Genomic DNA, 19,445 nt, shown 5'->3' with positions numbered 1-19,445 from the left:
TTCTGCCTCTCAAGTGCTGGGATTAAAGTCCTGGGCCACTAGGCATGTATAACACAGTTTTAAAATGAATAAACTAAAGAATATGAATTTGTAGAGAAAAGAATGACCATTTACCTAAGTCCAGCAGAGAGTGAGGATTTTTCAGTTGGCCAGATTGCAAAAGGGTGAAAGATAGCTCAAAACGATGGGCTGATCTTCGCAGACTCTGTTGAGCCAGCAGAGGGCAGCAGCAGTAGCCAAGTCCTCTAGCAGGGGTGGATGCTTCTTGGAATAAAGGTCTCTTCACTTTAGCCTACAGCTCTTAGTAAGTACTGCAGGTTTTCTATTATAACTCAACCTCTGGGAAACTGTTATGTCAAGACATTGGCAGCTACATCACATGAAAATGAGAAAATGCTCTGGAAGACACTCTCTCCAAAGAAGGGGTCTTAAAGTGGAGTCTGCATGAAATGAATTTATCTTTCTTACCTTCAAGGCTTCGTCCTTGTGTTTCAGGGATCATCCACACAGGAAATGCTAATGAGATTTTTCATCATAAGTAACTGTTTTCAGAGTAGAAAACCAGCAGAAAGTTTAACTAGAAATGACTAAAACTGTAACTCAGCGTCACTGGTCCCCACTGTACCCACCAGATTTCTTAATTCTCCGTAAGAACTGAAAGGAGATAATTATTGAATACACTAAATAATGAATGAATAAAAATAAAGAAATATAAAGGCTCTTTAGTTCTATTTTATTTTACTTCTCACATATATAATTTTCCATAGCTAATATGATCTTGGAAACCAAGCAGGGCTGACCTTGTAAGTACTTAGATTGGAACAAAGGGGTGATGAATTGAATTGTCCTCTTCATTATTGGAAGGAATGTACATTTCTGTGGCTTCTAGTTGTTGGCATTAGAGACCATGTTTTGACAGCAAGAAGTTCTGTTTAGGTCAGTAGATTTCTCAGCGGTTCGCTTAAATTCAGGGAAGAGAGAGGAGAAAGGAGAGCAGGGAGAGGGAGAGAGAGAGAGAGAGAGAGAGAGAGAGAGAGAGAGAGAGAGATTGGTTTTCATTAACTCCAAGCCACATATTAGCAACACATTAGCATTTCCTTCTATTATGAATGTATACATAAGATAACAGTAAATTTTCATTTCTGCTGGCTGTGTGACAATTTCTGCTGAATGGTGACAATATGATTTCATGTCTGGTTTATTTTGCTGAAGATAAACTGAAATATCATCTACTCTTAAATATTTAATGTAATAACATAATCACTTAAAAAATAGTTGCACTCACTACTAGACTTCGCCATTAGACCTTTGTTAGTTAATGAGTTAATCATCATTTGCAACGTAGATAACTGTATTGCACATCATTAACTACTAAATTAAAAAAAAAGATTGTGTTTTTTATTATCAAAGTAAAACTGAATGAGCATCTAGGTCAGTCTTACACATAAAATCAGAAACCCAACATAATTCTTTTTTTAATTATGTATTCATTCATTTATTTATAAAAAATTTCCACTTCCTCCCCTCCTCCCTCTCCAATCCCAAGAGCAGTCAGGGCCTCCTGCCCCATGGGAAGTCCAAGTTCCTCCCTCCTCCCTCCAGGTCCAGGAAGATGAACATCCAATCAGACCAGGATCCCAGAAAGCCAGTACATGAAGACCAAGACCCAGCGCCATTGTCAATGGCCTCCCAGTCAGTCACCATGTCAGCCACATTCAGAGAATCCAGCCCAATCACATGCTCCTTCAGTCCCAGTCCAGCTGGCCTTGGTGAGCTCCCACCAGACCAGTCCCCTTGTATCAGTGGGTGAACGCACCCCTCGCGGTCCTGACTTCCTCTTTCTTGTTCTCCCTCCTTCTGTTCCTCATTTGGACCTTGGGGGTTCAGTCCAGTGCTCCAATGTGGGTCTCCATCTCTATCTCCCTCCATCATCTGATGAAGATTCCCTCTGATCCTGCCTTCCTTGCCCGCACTCTACCTCCATCTGCTTCCCATCCGGACCCAGGGAGTCAAGTCCAATGGTCCAATATGTGTCTCTGTCTCTATCTCTATCCATCGCCAGATGAAAGTTCTATGGTGATACGCAAAACATTCGTCAGTATGGTCATGGGCTAAGGCCAGTTCAGGTACCCTCTCCTCCGCTGCCCAGGGAACAATCTGGGAACCTCTCCTTGGGCCTGGGAACCCCTCCAGAATCAAGTCTCTTGCAAACCCCAAAATAGCTCCCTTAGTTGAGATGCACACCTCCCCACTCCCACATCCATCCTTCCTCCCTCCCCCATCCCACTCCCCCAAGCCATCCCCAATCCTCCCACTCTCCCCATTTGCATGCAAAATTCAAGATGTCGTTGTTTTTTTACCGCTGAGTAAAACTCTAATGTGTATATGTTCCACATCTTCCTTAACCACTCTTTTATTGAGGGGCACCTAGGTTGTTTCCAGGTTCTGGCTATTACATATAGTGCAGCTATGAACATAGTAGAACAAATGCTTTTGTAGTATGATAGGGCATCTCTTGGGTATATTCCCAAGAGTGGAATTGCTGGGTCATGAGGGAGGTTGACTCCCAGTTTCCTGAGGAACCGCCACACTGATTTCCACAGTGGCTGCACAAGTTTGCATTCCCACCAAGAATGGATGTCTGATGAGGGGTTGGTGAAGATCTCCCAGTCAGAAGGTAGCCTTTTTGACATACTGATGGTGTCCTTTGCTTTACAGAAGCTTCTCAGTTTCAGGAGGTCCCATTTATTCATTGATTCTCAAAATTCTCAATAAAATACTGGCAAACCGAATCCAAGAACACATTAGAAAAATTATCCATTATGATCAAGTAGGCTTCATTCCAGAGATGCAGGGCTGGTTCAACATACGCAAATCTATCAATGTAATCCATCATATAAATAAACTGAAAGAAAAAACCATATGATCATTTCATTGGATGTTGAAAAAGCTTTTGAGAAAATTCAACACCCCTGTATGATAAAGGTGTTGGAGCGATTGTTGGATACCTAAATATAATAAAAGCTATATACAGCAAGCCAACAGCTAACATCAAATTGAATGGAGAGAAACTCAAAGTCAAAGAACTCCTACAGCTGATAAGCACCTTTAGTAATGTGGCAGGATACAAGATCAACTCCAAAAATATCGGTTGCCCTCCTATACACAAAGGATAAAGAAGCAGAGAGGGAAATCAGAGAAACATCACCTTTCATGATAGCCACAAATAGCATAAAATATTTTGGGGTAACTCTAAACAAGGAAGTGAAGGACCCATGTGACAAGAACTTTAAGTCTTTGAAGAAAGAAATTGAGGAAAATACCAGAAAATGGAAAGATCTCCCTTGCTCTTGGATTGGGAGAATCAACATAGTAAAAATGGCAATTCTTCCAAAAGCAATCTATAGATTCAATGCAATCCCCATCAAAATCCCATCAAACTTCTTCACAGACCTTGAGAGAACAATAATCAAGTTTATATGGCAAAACAAAAAACCCAGGATAGCCAAAACAATCTTATACAATAAAGGAACCTCTGGAGGTATTACCATCCCTGACTTCAAACTATTACAGAGCTACAGTATTGAAAACAGCTTGGTATTGGCATAAGAACAGAGAAGTCGACCTATGGAATTGAATAGAAGACCCGGATATTAACCCACAAACATATGAACACCTGATTTTCGACAAGGGAGCTAAAGGTATACAATGGAAGAAGGAAAGCATCTTTAACAAATGGTGATGGCATAACTGGATGTCAACCTGTAGAAGAATGAAAGTAGATCCATATCTATCACCATTCACAAAACTCAAGTCCAAATGGATTAAAGACCTCAACATTAATCTGACCACTTTGAACCAGATAGAAGAGAAAGTAGGAAGTAGTCTACAAGATATAGGCACAGGAGACCACTTCCTAAGTAGAACCCAAGTAGCACAGACAATAAGAGAATCAATGAATAAATGGGACCTCCTGAAACTGAGAAGCTTCTGTAAAGCAAAGGACACTGTCAGTAAGACAAAAAGACTACCTACTGACTGGAAGAAGATCTTCACCAACCCCTCATCAGATAAAGGTCTGATCTCCAAAATATACAACGAACTCAAGAAACTAGACACTAAAACTCTAATTAACCCAATTAAAAAATGGGGTACTGAACTGAACAGAGAATTCACAACAGATGAACTTCGAATGGCCAGAAGACACTTAAGGTCATGCTCAACCTCCTGAGTGATCAGGGAAATGCAAATCAAAACAACTTTGAGATACCATCTTACACCTGTCAGAATAGCTAAACTTAAAAACACCAATGATAGCCTATGCTGGAGAGGATGTGGATTGAGGGGAACACTCATCCATTGCTGGTGGGAATGCAAACTTGTGCAGCCACTGTGGAAATCAGTGTGGCGGTTTCTCAGGAAACTGGGAGTCAACCTCCCTCAGGACCCAGCAATTCCACTCTTGGGAATATACCCAAGAGATGCCCTATCATACTACAAAAGCATTTGTTCAACTATGTTCATAGCTGCGCCATTTGTAATAGCCAGAACCTGGAAACAACCTAGGTGCCCCTCAATAGAAGAATGGTTAAAAAAGGTGTGGAACATATACACATTAGAGTTTTACTCATCGGTAAAAAACAATGACATCTTGAATTTGCATGCAAATGGATGGAAATAGAAAACTCTTTACTGAGTGAGGTAACCCAGACCCAAAAAGAGGAATATGGTATGTGCTCATTCATAATTGGATTCTAGCCATAGTTAAAGGTCTTTGAGCCTATAATTCGTGATCCTAGAGAAGCTAAATAAGAAGGTGAACCCGAAGAAAATCATATAGTTATCCTCCTGGATATAGAAAGTAGTCAAGATTGCAAGGCAAACTTGGGTGCACGGGGTGGGCAGGGGGGGGGGTGGAAGTAAGGGGAGATGGTTAGAGAGAAGGGAGCACGGGAGGATTGGGAATGGCGTGGGGGAATGAGATGGGGGGAGGAAGGATGGATATGGGAGCAGGCAAGTATATGTCTCAACTAAGGGAGCCATTTTAGGGTTGGAAAGAGACTTGTTTCTGGAGGGGTTCTCAGGCCCAAGGAGAAGTCCCCAGATTCTTCCCTGGGCAGCAGAGGAGAGGGTGCCTGAACTGGCCTTGGCCCATAACCATACTGATGAATATTTTGCATATCACCATAGAACCTTCATCTGGCGATGGATGGAGATAGAGACAGAGAGACATATTGGAACACTGGACTTAACTCCCTAGAACTAAATGAGAAGCAGAAGGAGGGAAAACGTAAGCAAGCTAGGCAGGACCAGAGGGAACCTTCATCCGATGATGGATGGTGATACAGACGGAGACCCACATTGGAGCACCGGACTGAGCCACCCAAGGTCCAAATGAGGAGCAGAAGGAGGAAGAACATGAAAAAGGAAATCAGGACCGCGAGGGATGCGTTCACCCACTGATACAAGGGGACTGATCTAATGAGAGCTCACCAAGGCCAGCTGGACTGGGACTGAATGAGCATGTGATCAAACCGGATTCTCTGAATGTGGATGACATGGGGGCTGACTGAGAAGCCATTGACAATGGCACTGGGTCTTGTTTTGTCTGCATGTACTGGCTGTTTGGGATCCTAGTCTGTTTGGATGCTCACCTTCCTAGGCCTGGAGGGAGGGGGGAGGAACTTGAACTTCCCACAGGGCAGGAAACCCTGACTGCTCTTTGGACTGGAGAGGGAGGAGGAGAGGGAGTGGGGGGGGGAGTGGGGGGGGGGAGGAGAGGGAGTGGGGGGAATGGGAGGGTATGGGGAGGAGGGGAGGAAGTGGAAATTTTTATAAACAAACAAATAAAAAAAGAAAAAAAAAGAAAACCACAAATAATAAAACTGGTGAATTATGAAAAAAATCTTAAATCCATGTTTTACTGGTTTCAATATTCATGTTTTTACTATAATTTTAAAACTATTTATTCACAGTAACTTTTTCTCTGGAGCATGTAGCTGAATTAAATGCATTTTGCATTATGATATAGCCACAAGCAAATGGGAGTCAGGAAATGAGGAGTGGCATGTGATGGTATGAATGGGAATGGTCCCTATGGGCTCATATATTTAAATGTTTGGCTCCCAGTCAGTGGATTGTTAAGAAGTAATAGGAGTTGTGACCTTGTTGTAGAAGGTACATCACTAAGGGTTGACTTTGAGGTTTCAAAAGCTCACAGCATGCCCTCTCTCCCTCTAGATCTAACTCTCTCTCTCTCTTCCACCTCTTGCTTGTGGATAAGATATGTGCTCCTGGATACTGCTCCAGTACCATGTCTGCCTGTCACTATACTTTCTATCATGATGTTTGTCTCAGGTGTTTCTAGAGACACCATCACGATGGCAACTCTTATAAAGGAAAACATTTAATTGGGATGGTTTACATTTTTTCAGAGCTTTTAGTCCATTATTATTTTGGTGAGACATGGTGGTTTAACAGGCAGACATGGAGCTTGAGAATGAATCAAGTGTCCTACATCTTGGCATGCAGACAATAGGAAGTGTTCTGAACTAGGCATAGCTTGAGCATAGAAGACTTCAAAGTCTGTCCACAGTGACACACTTCCTCCATCAAGGTCATACCTCCTAATAGTGCCACTCTCTAGGAGTTTATAGGAGCCAATTAAACTCAAGCTACCACAATGCTCATGGGCTTTTGGTGGTGATAATTGATTTTGTTATGCTATAACAAAATAAGCTTGCCACTTAGCAAGCCACTAGTTAACCATAGAGGCCAGGCAATGGTGGCACATACCTTTAATCCCAGCATGCAGAAGGCAGGGATAGACTGATCTCTGTGAGTTCAAGGCCACCCTGGGCTACACTAGATTGATTCAATCTCAAAGAGAAATAGTCTGTGGTGATGCTTCACACCTTTAATCCCAGTACTTGGGAGTCACATGCTCTTAACCTCAACACTAGGGAGGTGGAGACAGAAAGGGATGTGAGTGGGCAGAGAGAGTAATATAAGGCAGGAGGAGACAAGAGTTCAAGGCATTCAGTCTGATAATTCGTGGAGGCAGAATCTTGCCCCCTTCAATCTGAGGATTTGGTAGAGGAAAAAAAAGTCTCTCTAGTGGCTGGCCCCTTTGCTTCTCTGATCTTTCAGCATTTATTCCAATACCTGACTTGGGCTTTTATTATTAAAACCAACTAGAATTCGCACTACAATTTATGCCTTCTGAAACTGTAAGCACATCTCCAGTTAAATGTTTCCTTTTATAAATTGCATTGGTCATGTTGTTGCTACACTGTTTCTTTTTTAGTTAATCTTTTTTCAAAACATCTATTTTACCCACTGTTCAATTTCTGTGAAGAGATACCATGACTAAGGAAATTCTAATAAAATAAAGTATTTAATTGTGGCTTTATCACAGTTTTAGAGGTTTATTCCATAGTAGCAAGCAGGCAGGAATATGGCTGAGAGCTGACATCCTGATCTGCAGTCAGTGGGCAGAGAGACACTGGGCCTGTCATGGGCCTTGAAACCCCAAAGCCCAGCCCCAGTGATATATCTTCTTCAAGGTCATACATACTCCATCTAGGCCAGAGACTTACATAGATATAATCTACATGGGAAATATAAAGTAGAAAAAGACAAGATCTGAGTAAACTGGGAGCATGAGGACCTTGGAGAAGGATTGAAGTGGGGAGGGAAGAAGCAGGGAGGAGAGCAGAGAAAAATGTAGAGCTCAATAAATATCAATAAAATATATTTTAAAAAAACAGGGATAAACACTCATGGATACAGATTAGACACCACCATGATCTAGCTGTTATTTCCTGAAGTTCTACCCAGCGGAAGCTGGAGTCCAACCACTGGAGCAAGAAAGAGAGCAACTTTTTCCCCCTCTGCTTTTAGATGGTCACAAAGGTAGACAAGATTTCACCCTAGGGCTTGCTGCCCCAAAGGTCAGCGACTAAACAGATCAAAATCCCACAACACTTTAATTACCTGAAACCCTGTCAGAGGAAATAAAGAGGTAAATATTTTCACAATAGCTTTATATTACTTTTGTGTGGTCTGAAAAAAAAATTCTTGACCAAAAGTAAATTAATAAAGAAAGGGATTACTTTGATGTATTACTTCAAAAGCTTAGAGGCCATCATGGCAGGGATGGTATGGAAGCAAATGGTTGAAACAGGAAACTGAATGATCACATTTTATCTGAAAACCTGAAGCAAAAAGAAAAAGGAAGTTGAGCCAGGCTACACCTAAAAAACTCACTCTAGTGACATATGTCCTCCCTCAAAGCTCCATCTCCTAATAGGTACTTAACCTTCCCCAGAAGCACAAAAAAAAATGGGCAACCAAGTATTCAAATGCATGAACAGATGTTGATATTTCTCATTTAAACCACCACAAGCTCCAAAAATTTTACTAGGACATTGGGTCATGGAGACTGATTTCTACTTTCCATGACTAGATTTTCTCTGAAGATGGGGTTTTCTGTATCTCAACATGATCCAATGGTGTAGGTGTTATGATTGTATGTCACTTTAAGAGACAAGCCATGCCCACTCCCGGCAGCCCCTTCCTTCCTCTCGCCATCTTGGCTTCTCTTTGTCCCCTTTTGGCTACACCTGCTTCCTCTCTCCTGCTCCCTTCTCGGTGTGTGTCTCTTCTTCTTTCTCTCTCGCTCTCTCTCTCTCTCCCCCTCTCACCTCCTTTCTCCCCTTTTTGCCTTCCCCTCCATAGCTCCCTGAATAAATATTTAACCTCATTTCTACATTTGTGTCTATTCATGTTTCTGTCTCCTGCCCACCTGCCATGTATCTCCCTGCCTGGGACCAGACACCACTCAGGGATCGGCAGCCGTTTCTGACGGGTGGCTGCTCCCAGGGCCCACTGCCTGCTGCCATATGGGCTGCTACCACCATTAGGGGACCTACAGCATTTCTGCTGCCTACTGCCACTGGGGATCTTGCAGCATTTTTAAAAAATCATAACAGTAGGAGGGTCTTCTTTCTATGTGTTGCTTTCATTGGTTGAATAAAGAGACTGCCTTGGCCTTTTGATAGGGCAGAATTTAGATAGATGGAGTAGACCGAACAGAATGCTGGGAGAAAGAAAGAGTCAGGCAGATATCATGATTCTCTGACCCGAGACAGACATAGGTTAGAATCTTGCCAGTAAGCCACAGTCACATGGTGATTCACATATTTAATAGAAATGGGTTGATTAAGATGTGAGAGTTAGCCAATAAGAGGCTAGAGCTATTGGGCAAGGCAGTATTTCAATGAATACAGTTTCTGTGTAATTTTCAGGAGTTAAGCTAGCCAGGCAGCTGGGAACCAGGCGGGATGCAGACCGCTCCCCTTTTACAACAGTCCAACAGATGTTCCGTGATGGACATGCTGTGCCTGTTCTCTAATCCTAGCATTCTGAGCCTGAATTTATTTCAAGAATGCTTTGCTGCCCTGTTCCTGTGTTCTGATACTCATTATGCATTGGCCTGCTACAGGTCTCAGCCTCCCACATGCTGGAATTGCAATAAGGAGGCACCACAAAGACCTCATCCTTTGCGTTTTAATGGAGGTCTCTTCAAGAGAGGTTCCTTGGAGTCCTACAGAGGCTGGCTGGGGAGCAGCTGGAGGCTGTGCACTGACTGCAGTTTTCACATTAGCCTCTCTCTTGTTGGGAGATATGTGATGTAGGACTCCCTTCTGTATGCTGTGAATACCATTAGTTAATAAAGAAGCTGCTTTGGGCCTATTGCTGTGCAGTATAGGGAAAGGAGGCCTCTTCTGGCCTCAGTGGACAGTTCTCTACACACACACACACACACACACACACACACACACACACACACACACACACATATAACCAATCAAACAAAAACTCCATCCATGAGAAAGGAGTGCCTTAGGATGATAACTTTAACTGGCACTATTCTCTTCTGGTGGATGAAGCCAACAATAGGGTGGTACTAGCCTCCAAAATAAAATGAACTGCTTACTACCAGAGAAATATTTTCTCCTAGGTGCCCCATTTTTTTCCTAAAACTGGCAGTCAATATGGTCATGGATAATAATCTAGTTTTTTAAAAATGTGCCATAAACAAAGAAGATTCCCCTCAATTTTTATTCATATGGACACTCCAGTACATTCTTTTGTATTTAAAAATCTCCTGGAGCTAAAGTTACATGCAGTTGTAAACTGCTTGATATAAGTGAACTGAAGTCCTTTGAAGAAAAGGAACCACTGTTAACCATTGAGTCATCTTTCCAGCCTCTATGTACTTTTTAAATTATCACCTTCATCTCTATTAGGTAAACAACAGCCTGAGTAGCCATACAAATCGAGATAGATAGCAGCCATAGCTCTCTATGCAAAATATTTGACTGAGAGAAATTTTACATCACCAATTTTGATCTTAACAAAGAAGGATTTCTAAGAACCCTTTCTGTATTAGTTAGTTTTCTATTGCTGTGATAAAACACCATAATCAGGGTTGCTTATAGAAGGAAGAGTTTTATTTGGGGCTTATAATTCCATGGGGAATAAGAGTTCATCTCCATCATGGTAGGGATGACAGCAGGCGGGCAATGGCTACCAGACCTGGAAGCTGAGAGCTGAGAGTTGAGAGCTCATATCTTAGATCATAAAGGAGAAGCAGAAAGAACAAAGTCAAAATAGCATAAGTCTTTATTCTCTTAAAATCCATCCACGGTGACATATTTCCTCCAGCAACGTTGGAGGGAGTGGGCTGTTTGTTTGTCCCAGTCACCCTGTTAGCTTATACCCTAAATAACCACATAGAAATTATATTAATTAAATCACTGCTTGATCAATAGCTCTAACTTCTTATTGGCTAACTCTTACATATTATTTTAACCTATCTCCACTAATCTGTGTTTCACTACGTGCTGTGGCTTACCGGAGATTCTAACCTGCATCCATCTCAGGCAGAGGATCCATGGCTTCTCTCACTCTGCCTTTCTTTCCAATATTCAATTCTGTCTTCTCCGCTTACCTAAGTTTTGCCCTATCAGGCTCAAAGCAGTTTCTTTATTCATTAACCAATGAAAGTAATGCATGAACAGAAGAACCTCCTACACCACAGCAAGGTCATATCTACTAAGCTTCCCCATATACTAGCTGGGGATCAAATATTTAAATGAGCAGACTATAGAGGACATACTTTTCTGACTACCACAAGTCTACTGGCCATAAAATATATTGAGTTCATAGAGAGTTTACCAGAAGACCAGGAAATAAAAGGTTTTTCTTCAGGGAGATTATGCAGGGAATGAACTAAGCTATTCCTACTTCCAGCTGTGATGTAGAATGGTACTGGGTTAGTGTAGCAAGGTAAAAATCTATTGTTGCACAATAGACCATGATAAAGTTTGGTGGGCTGGCATCTAGAGTTTAACCAAATACAAAGCATGTACTTAACATGTGCAAGGCCCTGGGTGCATGTGCAAGACCTTGGGTATAATCTCAATAGCACAAAACAGACAAGCAAGCAAATTTGATGGCTCTATAGTCTAACTTAATTCATCTGGACAGCAATTTTGAGCCATAATATGTTATCCAGGATTTCAGCTGAAACCAGATGTCCAAATGACTCTTACATGTTGAATACCTGTGTTAAAAAAATATGTGAGGGCTGAGATGAGGTGGGAATGGGCAGAGCTGAGACTCCTTCTGTAAATAGTCTATGATCTCTTCCTTTTCACAGCTGGATGACTCAGGTTCCCAGAAGTGGAAGCTTTCAGATCGTTTCAGGGATAGATATGGCTTCAGGGCTACCATATTGAATTGGTTAAAGTGAATTAGAGGACCAAAGCAGGTTTGCTCTGGGAAGGGATATTCATACGGAGACCAATGAGAGACTATAGAGACAGACTAGTGGGGAAGAGCACATACTGCTCTTCCAAAAGAGTTAGATTCCCAAGTTCCACACCAGGCAGCTTACAATCACCTATAACTCCAGTTCTAGGGGGTTCAATGCCTGTGGCTTCTGTGGGCATTAGCACATGTGTGCATATACAAATAATTAAAAATAATTTTAAAATTAGAAAGGTGTCTAACTGTTGAAGGAAGAAAAGGGCATAATAATCCCTAGGCTCAGGGAACATAATGGAATGGGGGGCAGAAAGATGAAAAGAGTCAAAGATCAGGGAAGAATGTTACAAAATTATACCATCTAGATACAACAGAGCCATTGTACTCATGAACTCACAATAATGATGGTTGCCTGCATAAGATAAACACAAGATCAAGAGAGTCTACATTCCACTCTAGATGGGGGAAGGGAATCACAACTTCTTCCTTCTAGCTAAAAGCTATTGAGAGTTGATGACTGCTAGAGCAAGGACAGTCAGTTTTCTTGAAGGGTGCTCATGCCCCAGTGCATTTCACTATACCATCCCTATGTAATACCCATACCATAGGCAGTAATAACTGGATTCTGTGGAAGAGGGAGAGAAAGAAAAAAAAGAGAAGGGGTGGGGATAAAATTGGAGTGGTCATGGAGGATCTGGAAGAAATTAGAAGGGGAGATGTGGGATGGATTTGATTAAAATACAATGTATGTATGTATGACATTCTCAATAAATGGGTAAATAAAATTTTTAAGAGAATAGAGCATAAGGCATAGATAAAAGCACAACGCTGATTAAAATTTAAGCGGTTGGGATAGTTTCAAGTGTTATATTTGTAAAAGAAAATAAATGAACAACTGATCTGAAAGTGAGGGCATGCTCCAGTCACCTAGGACCTTGACCATTAGATGCCCAACAACTTGACTCATCTTCACCCAATGCCTCTCAAAACTAATTGTACAGACAATGACTAGGAGCTACCAAATGCCATTTCCCCAAACATCATGAATATAAAAATTGAAGACAGCATATCATAACAAAGATTTGATAATGTCTCAGCACACAGGATGAGAAATTATGGGGAATTGGAAACTTTCCTTAAGGCAATTCTGTCAAGAAAGAAAGGGAAGACCTTGTTGTGACTGTGCAATAGAACATCACAGTCTAAGACTGGAGGGTAAAACAAGATAAGTGTATCCACATACTCTTAGAACAAAAACTGTCTCTTGAGACTTTCCACTGAAGACCCGATGGATATTTAGGGAACTTCCTATGATGAGTGTCAAGACTTTGGTCTGGGTGAGAGTCTCTTGCAATAGTTAAGTTATGTTTGATAAAAGAAAAGGTGCAGATGTGCCAATTTAATTGCACAGGCCACAGGATAAAGGCCAAGAGGAAATGATAAGGGATGCTAATCAACAAGTCTGCTCCACATTCCTGAGTGTGTGTTGAAACCTTGACTCAAACTCCAGAGTCAGCCTCTCTACCATCCAGTTACAGCAATTTTTCAAATGAAAGCACCAAGTACCTCAGGAGAAACAAACATCAACTACCTCAGAAGTAGTAAGTCAGCTTCGGAACTGTCCTCCCCTGGTACTTTTTCAGACCCTTCTTGTCCTTTATTTCTGACCAACAGGCAATGTAGATTCAGTGTAAATGATTTTCACTACAGTTCCCAAAGTGTTTCCAGCTCTTAGATCCACAGGACTAAGTCTCAATAACCTACAAGCCTTGGTAGTGGTAGTCACAGACCATTCCTTTTCTGACAAAAAAATATCTGTAATACCTCAATAAACAGTTTTAAATTCAAGATTCTCTTAGCCTCAAGAGCTAACAGGCTACTTAAGACCATTAATGACATTGAAAAAGTGACTTCAGAGGTCTGAGCTCTTTTGGGTGTGGTTACTTTGGATGTCACAGCTCATTTTTTTTAAAATTTAGTTCAGGAAAGCTTAGTAATGTTATGAAGAGGCTTAATTTGTAATCAATACCATTAGCAAGGACCCAGGACAAGTTTTTATCCTGGGATTGCCAAGATTCCAAATGTCCTTCAGGAGGTTGGATCACTGGCTGGGAGGTAAAAATAATCCTCAGGGGAAGATATAATGTTGATATAAAATGTGATTCTTTATTTTTCACACATTTATGTATTGTTTAATTAAATTTATTCATTTATTTTACATTCCAACCTCAGTTTTCTCTCCCTCTTCTCCCATTTCCTCCACCCACCTCTCCTCCATTCCACGCCTCAATCCACTCCTCCTCTGTTTCTGTTAAGAAAGGGGCAGGCCTCCCATGGATATCAACAAAGCATGACATTATCTAGTTGAGTTAGGACTAGAGGAACTTAGTTTCCTCCCCTTGTCTTAAGGCTGGGCAAGGCAACCCACTATGAGGAATAGGTTCCTAAAAGCCAACCAAAGTGTTAGGGATAGATCTTGCTCCATTACCAGGGATCCCACAAGTGGAACAAGAAACACATCTGTCTAGATTGGTTCCATGAAGGCTCCTTGGTGGTTGGACCAGACTATGTGAGTTCCTACGAGCATAGGTTAGTTAATTCTGTGGGTGTTCTTGTGATGTCTTTGACCCCACTGGCGTCTACAATCCTTCATTCCTCGTTTTAACAGGATTCCCTGAGCTCAGCCCAATGCCTGGCTGTGGGTCTTTGCATCCATTTCCATCAGTGACTGGATGAAGCTCCCTGATGACAATTGGGGTAGTTACCAATCCCCTGCACTTTCCTTAGGTAGGACAGACTGTAGTTGGACTGTTGTCCCAGTCCCTCCACTGAAAGTCTCACTAGGCCACAGGAGATTGTCAGTTCAGGCTACACATCCACCATTGCTAAGAGTCTAAGCTAGGGTCATCCTTGTAGATCCCCGGGGGTTGCAGGTTTCCCTTACACGAGGTTTCTACCTGACCCCAAAATACACCACCACCACCCCATTTCCAGTCTTCAGAACTCTCCCCCTCCTTCCATTCCCCATCTGGATCCCTTGTGCTTCCATCTCCACCTGTCCCCAGTCCACCCATGAGATCTCTTCTATTTCCCCTTCCCCAGGAGATCCATGCATTCCACCTTGGGCCCTGCTTGTTACTAAGCTTCTCTGGGTCTGCGGATTTTAACATGGTTATTATTTATTTACAGTTAATATCCAGCTATAAGTGATATGCCTTGTTTGTCTTTCTGGGTCTGGGTTACCTCAGTTTGAATGTTTTCTAGTTCTGTCCATTTGACTGACAATTTTATGATATCATTGTTTTTAACTGCTAAGTAATACTTTATTGAGTAAATATATCACATTTTATTTATCTATTCTTCAGTTGATGGGCATCTAGGTTGCTACCAAGTTCTGAATATTACAAATAAAGCTACTATGACCATAGTTGAACAAGTGTCTCTGTGTTATGACTGAGTATTCCTTGGGTATGTACCCAAAAGTAGTATCACTTGGTCTTGAAGTAAATTGATTTTCAATTTTCTGAGACATCACTCTATTGATTTCCAAAGTGGCTGTACAAGTTTGCACTCCCACCAGCACAGGAGGAATGTTCCCCCTTGCTCTATATCCATGAAATGGGATTTTGCATGCAGGGCACAGACTAATTCAGATATGCTGGTCAGGGTTCCCCACTGATTCATTCTCTCCCACTTTTCTCATCTTGATGATTTGTGATCTTCTTAAAACTAAACCACCAAGAATATGAGTATCCACAATCAGATGAGATACTGTGAGCACTAACAATATATTTTAAATCTAAATTACTGTGTCTAAGAGATCTATAAAACAAAATGCCTCTAACCTGTAAGCCCCACTTGCTCAAGGACAGACAAGTTTCTGGAATGCTGAAGACAATTGTTCATGTAAGATAACTGTTAAGTCTTTTTCCTTTTGTAAACAAACTTGTTTGCCCCAACTGCACAGGATGTTCTTGATCTCATGTAGGTGGGATGTACGTAAGCAGGAAGTACGTCAGGATGTATGTTTGCCACTGATTGAGCAAAAGTGGGAGAAAGTATGTAGCCTTGTGGATTTTGCCTTTCTAACTCCCTGACTACTGTAATTCATCACCATACTCTGGGAATCTCCTGTATGGACTTGTCCAGCAGTTAAAAAAGCTTGATTCAAATTTGGCTCAAAAGATTGTAATCTTATTCTTTTCTGATGGGATTGATAGTAAATGCATGTGCAAACAGTACGTGTGTGTGTATGTGTGTGTGTGTGTGTGTATATATATATATATATATATATATATGTGTGTGTGTGTGTGCAATCAGGTGAGTTAGATCCATGATTAAACTTTGTGTGTGTGTGTGTGTGTGTGTGTGTGTGTGTGTGTGTGTGTGTGAATGTATGAGTGCACACGTTTCTGTGGGTGCCATGTACACATAAACAATGCTCAAAAACAACCTTAGGTGTCTTGCCTTGGGAGTCACCTACCTTACTTTGATACAGGGTCTATTATTGATTTTGAGCTAAAAAGTAGGCTCATCTGGTTAGCTAGTACCTCATGGATCCCAAGATCTCTGCCTTCTCAATGCTGGGATTACTAGCATATGTCATCATAGGCAGCCTTTTGTGTATGTGTGGTAAACACTTTACCAACTAAATTATCTCATTTGTCTCCATAAGCACTCATCTTTAAGGAGGACTATCACAATGGATGTCAGGAGACTGCAGGAAACATGATTCCCTGGTGCCTTTAGAAGGGACAAGAATGGCTTAATAACCCTTTTTTAACAATGCTGAATTTTTAATCAACACCTAACAATTATATTATATTACATTATATTACATTATATTATATTATATATACTTAATGCCCACAGTAATATGTGATACTTCCTTTCATGTATACAATGTGTACTGATCTTATCTGGGTAATTTATCCATCTATCACCTCAGATACAGATCATTTATTTGTGCACTGTTGCTAGGTATTCTGAAACAATCAGTTAATTATTGCCAATCATAATTTTATTTTATTTTGCCAATGGCTTCTTTGGCTTAGGTAGTGTTTTCCTATATATAGTATCCTATAGGTGGGAGTGAATCAAGAAGGAAGAGAGGCCATGAAGAAGTTGTGAAAATGGCCTTTAATCTAACCTAGAATATCGTACTAACGAGACACAATCATTCCTGGCAACACCGCTCTACTCCCGAGAGAACATTGAGCACCAAAGGCACTCCACTTGGAGCTTGTCTTCTTCTTGGCAGAACCAGCCTTTGGACAAAGAAAAGCCCATACCTCGACCACTGACAGAATTACAGAGTATCCGTAAATGGATAAAAACAGGATAGTCTTATCCTGCCAAGACAGGGTAAGATAGTTCTAAAAAGTTCCTTGCCTTTAAAAATGGCATGTCAATTATGTTAGGCCTTAGCCAAAGTTGGTTGCCTCAACATTGCAAATGAGATTTTGAGTGATTGCCCAGGTAATCAGTTGTCTCTGTCATTTGTTACACATTTCGAAAGTTTCTCGCTTGTACTTCCTGGCTGCTTAAATAAAATTATTTCCCTTCTCAGATCTTTGATGGAGTTGAAGTTGTAGTTACCCTCTACATTATTTAGACTCCTTAATAAAACTTTTGTTATATGTTTCTTGCTTAATACTATTTGTTGTTTATAATTTTATATTTGGTATCTGTTCCTACTATATATAGTTGTATTGGGTTTAGTTCAGTCTTGTTTAGACAAAGGGAGAGAGGATGGGGAATTTCAACCAATCACATTCTGCTTAGGGTGTGTCCCCCTGGGGCCACACAAAACAAATAAAAGATCGAAGTGCCTTGCCACTTCCTCTCTTTTTGCCCCTGAGTTCTCAGACGAACCGTTGGGACTCTGGTGTAAGTTTTCCTTCATTCTGTTTATTAAAGCTGTATCTTTTATATTAAGCTAGTCTGGTTAATTTTTAACTACCGATCGACCTCGTCCCTTCAAGAAGCTAACTCAACGCTTGGAACTGAGAGTAAGAAAGACCTCAAAACCCCAATTTAGATTCATGGTCCAGTAGTAACTGTTGATATTGAACTATTAGGTTGCCAGACTAAAAGTCCCTGAAACACCTCAACCTATCTGACTCTTAACTGGCATAATTCTGGTTAAATTACTCTTCGATATCTTCTTCCTCCTCAGGTTAAATTATCTTCCTCCTCCTCACATGAACAAGTGTCTGGAAGAAAGAAGAGAACAAGGAGGCTAAGTCATTTTTGCAGGGTCACTAACCTCAGAGTTATATAAACAAATCCCCAATTCCACAGAACTCTTCCTTTAAACTCCTTACTTTTCATGCCTTCTCTTACCCTTTCTAAACACTCAGATATTTTTAAAAACCTATAGGCAGTTAATAACATTGTGTTTCTACTAAAGGAATGTCTTTCTTTCTTGTGGCATTTGGTCTGCCTTTCTTTCTGCTGTTATAACAAGCACGCTAAACAAAAGCTGTTATGATTTCAGCCACAGTAAGGCTGACACCACTGGGTTCTAGGGCCATGCACGTGCAGCAAGCCCTCAGGCAGAGGTAATGGCCCCGGAGATGTTAAAGGGCCCTGCATGACCCATGTGCAGTGTGGTTGCAACATTCACATATGACTCAGCTAAGCCCTTGCATGCATGCGTGAGTCCCATCATCTATGTATGACATGGTCACGTCAACCCTCTACGTGCATGTGCTAGGCAACTTTTAAAAGTTGGATGCGCCATATTCCCCCTACTCTCTTTCTATACACCAACTTTCCCAGGCCTGTACATGCCCCCTCTAATAAACTCCTAAGCATATTTGTTGCAGGTTCCGTGCTTCCTTTTCACTTGTGCCAGGTAATTTCACTGGTGCCGTTAGATTCAGGAGACTCCCCCCCCCCCCCCCCGCCCCGCCCCAGCCCTTCTCCTGGGGTTGGGATCCCGAACCAGGTATTTTGTCCACAACAACCACATGTACCATCTGCCTGAGCATGATTTCTATGCACACCACTGGCTTCAATTAGTGAGTTTCCTCCATTCTGGTCAGCTTAACCATTTCTCCAACCCCCCAAAAAATTGATTATTGAGCTCCTGGAAATCTCCTGGTGTTCCTAGAAACAGGGGGACAGCCCCCAACCACGGGCTTCAGGGTTATGGTTGAGCCCTTCACTGACAATTATCTCTAGATTGCTTCCCTTAGCTAAAATTGTGTTTGGAAGATCCAGGGTTGGTCCTCCTGCAACTGGGGGCCCAGGGTCCCTCAGATTTTTCTTTTTCCTTCCTTTCTTTTCTTTTCTTTTCTTTTCTTTTGGAACACTCATTCTACCATGACCTCTCTGGCTTTCGAGTCGCCTTCAACCAGAACTAGTTAGGCTTTAACACCCCGCCTGTAGGTAGAAGATGCTCTCCTAAAGCCCTGTGGTATTCGCCACCATCACACCCCACCTGTAGAGGGGAGACATCCTCTTATAAGCCTTGTGGTATCGCTGTTTTCGCAGATTTTCATGGTTTCAGTTATGGGTAACAAGCCATCTAAGACCATCAATCCAGCCTCAGCCCTGAGATGCCTTTTAGAGGCCCTGAAACCCCAGGCCTTAATGCCCTACTT

Source organism: Myodes glareolus, chromosome 7, assembly GCF_982192425.1.
Source record: "Myodes glareolus chromosome 7, mMyoGla1.1, whole genome shotgun sequence".
Lineage (NCBI taxonomy): Eukaryota > Metazoa > Chordata > Mammalia > Rodentia > Cricetidae > Myodes > Myodes glareolus.
This window is presented reverse-complemented; position numbering follows the sequence as displayed.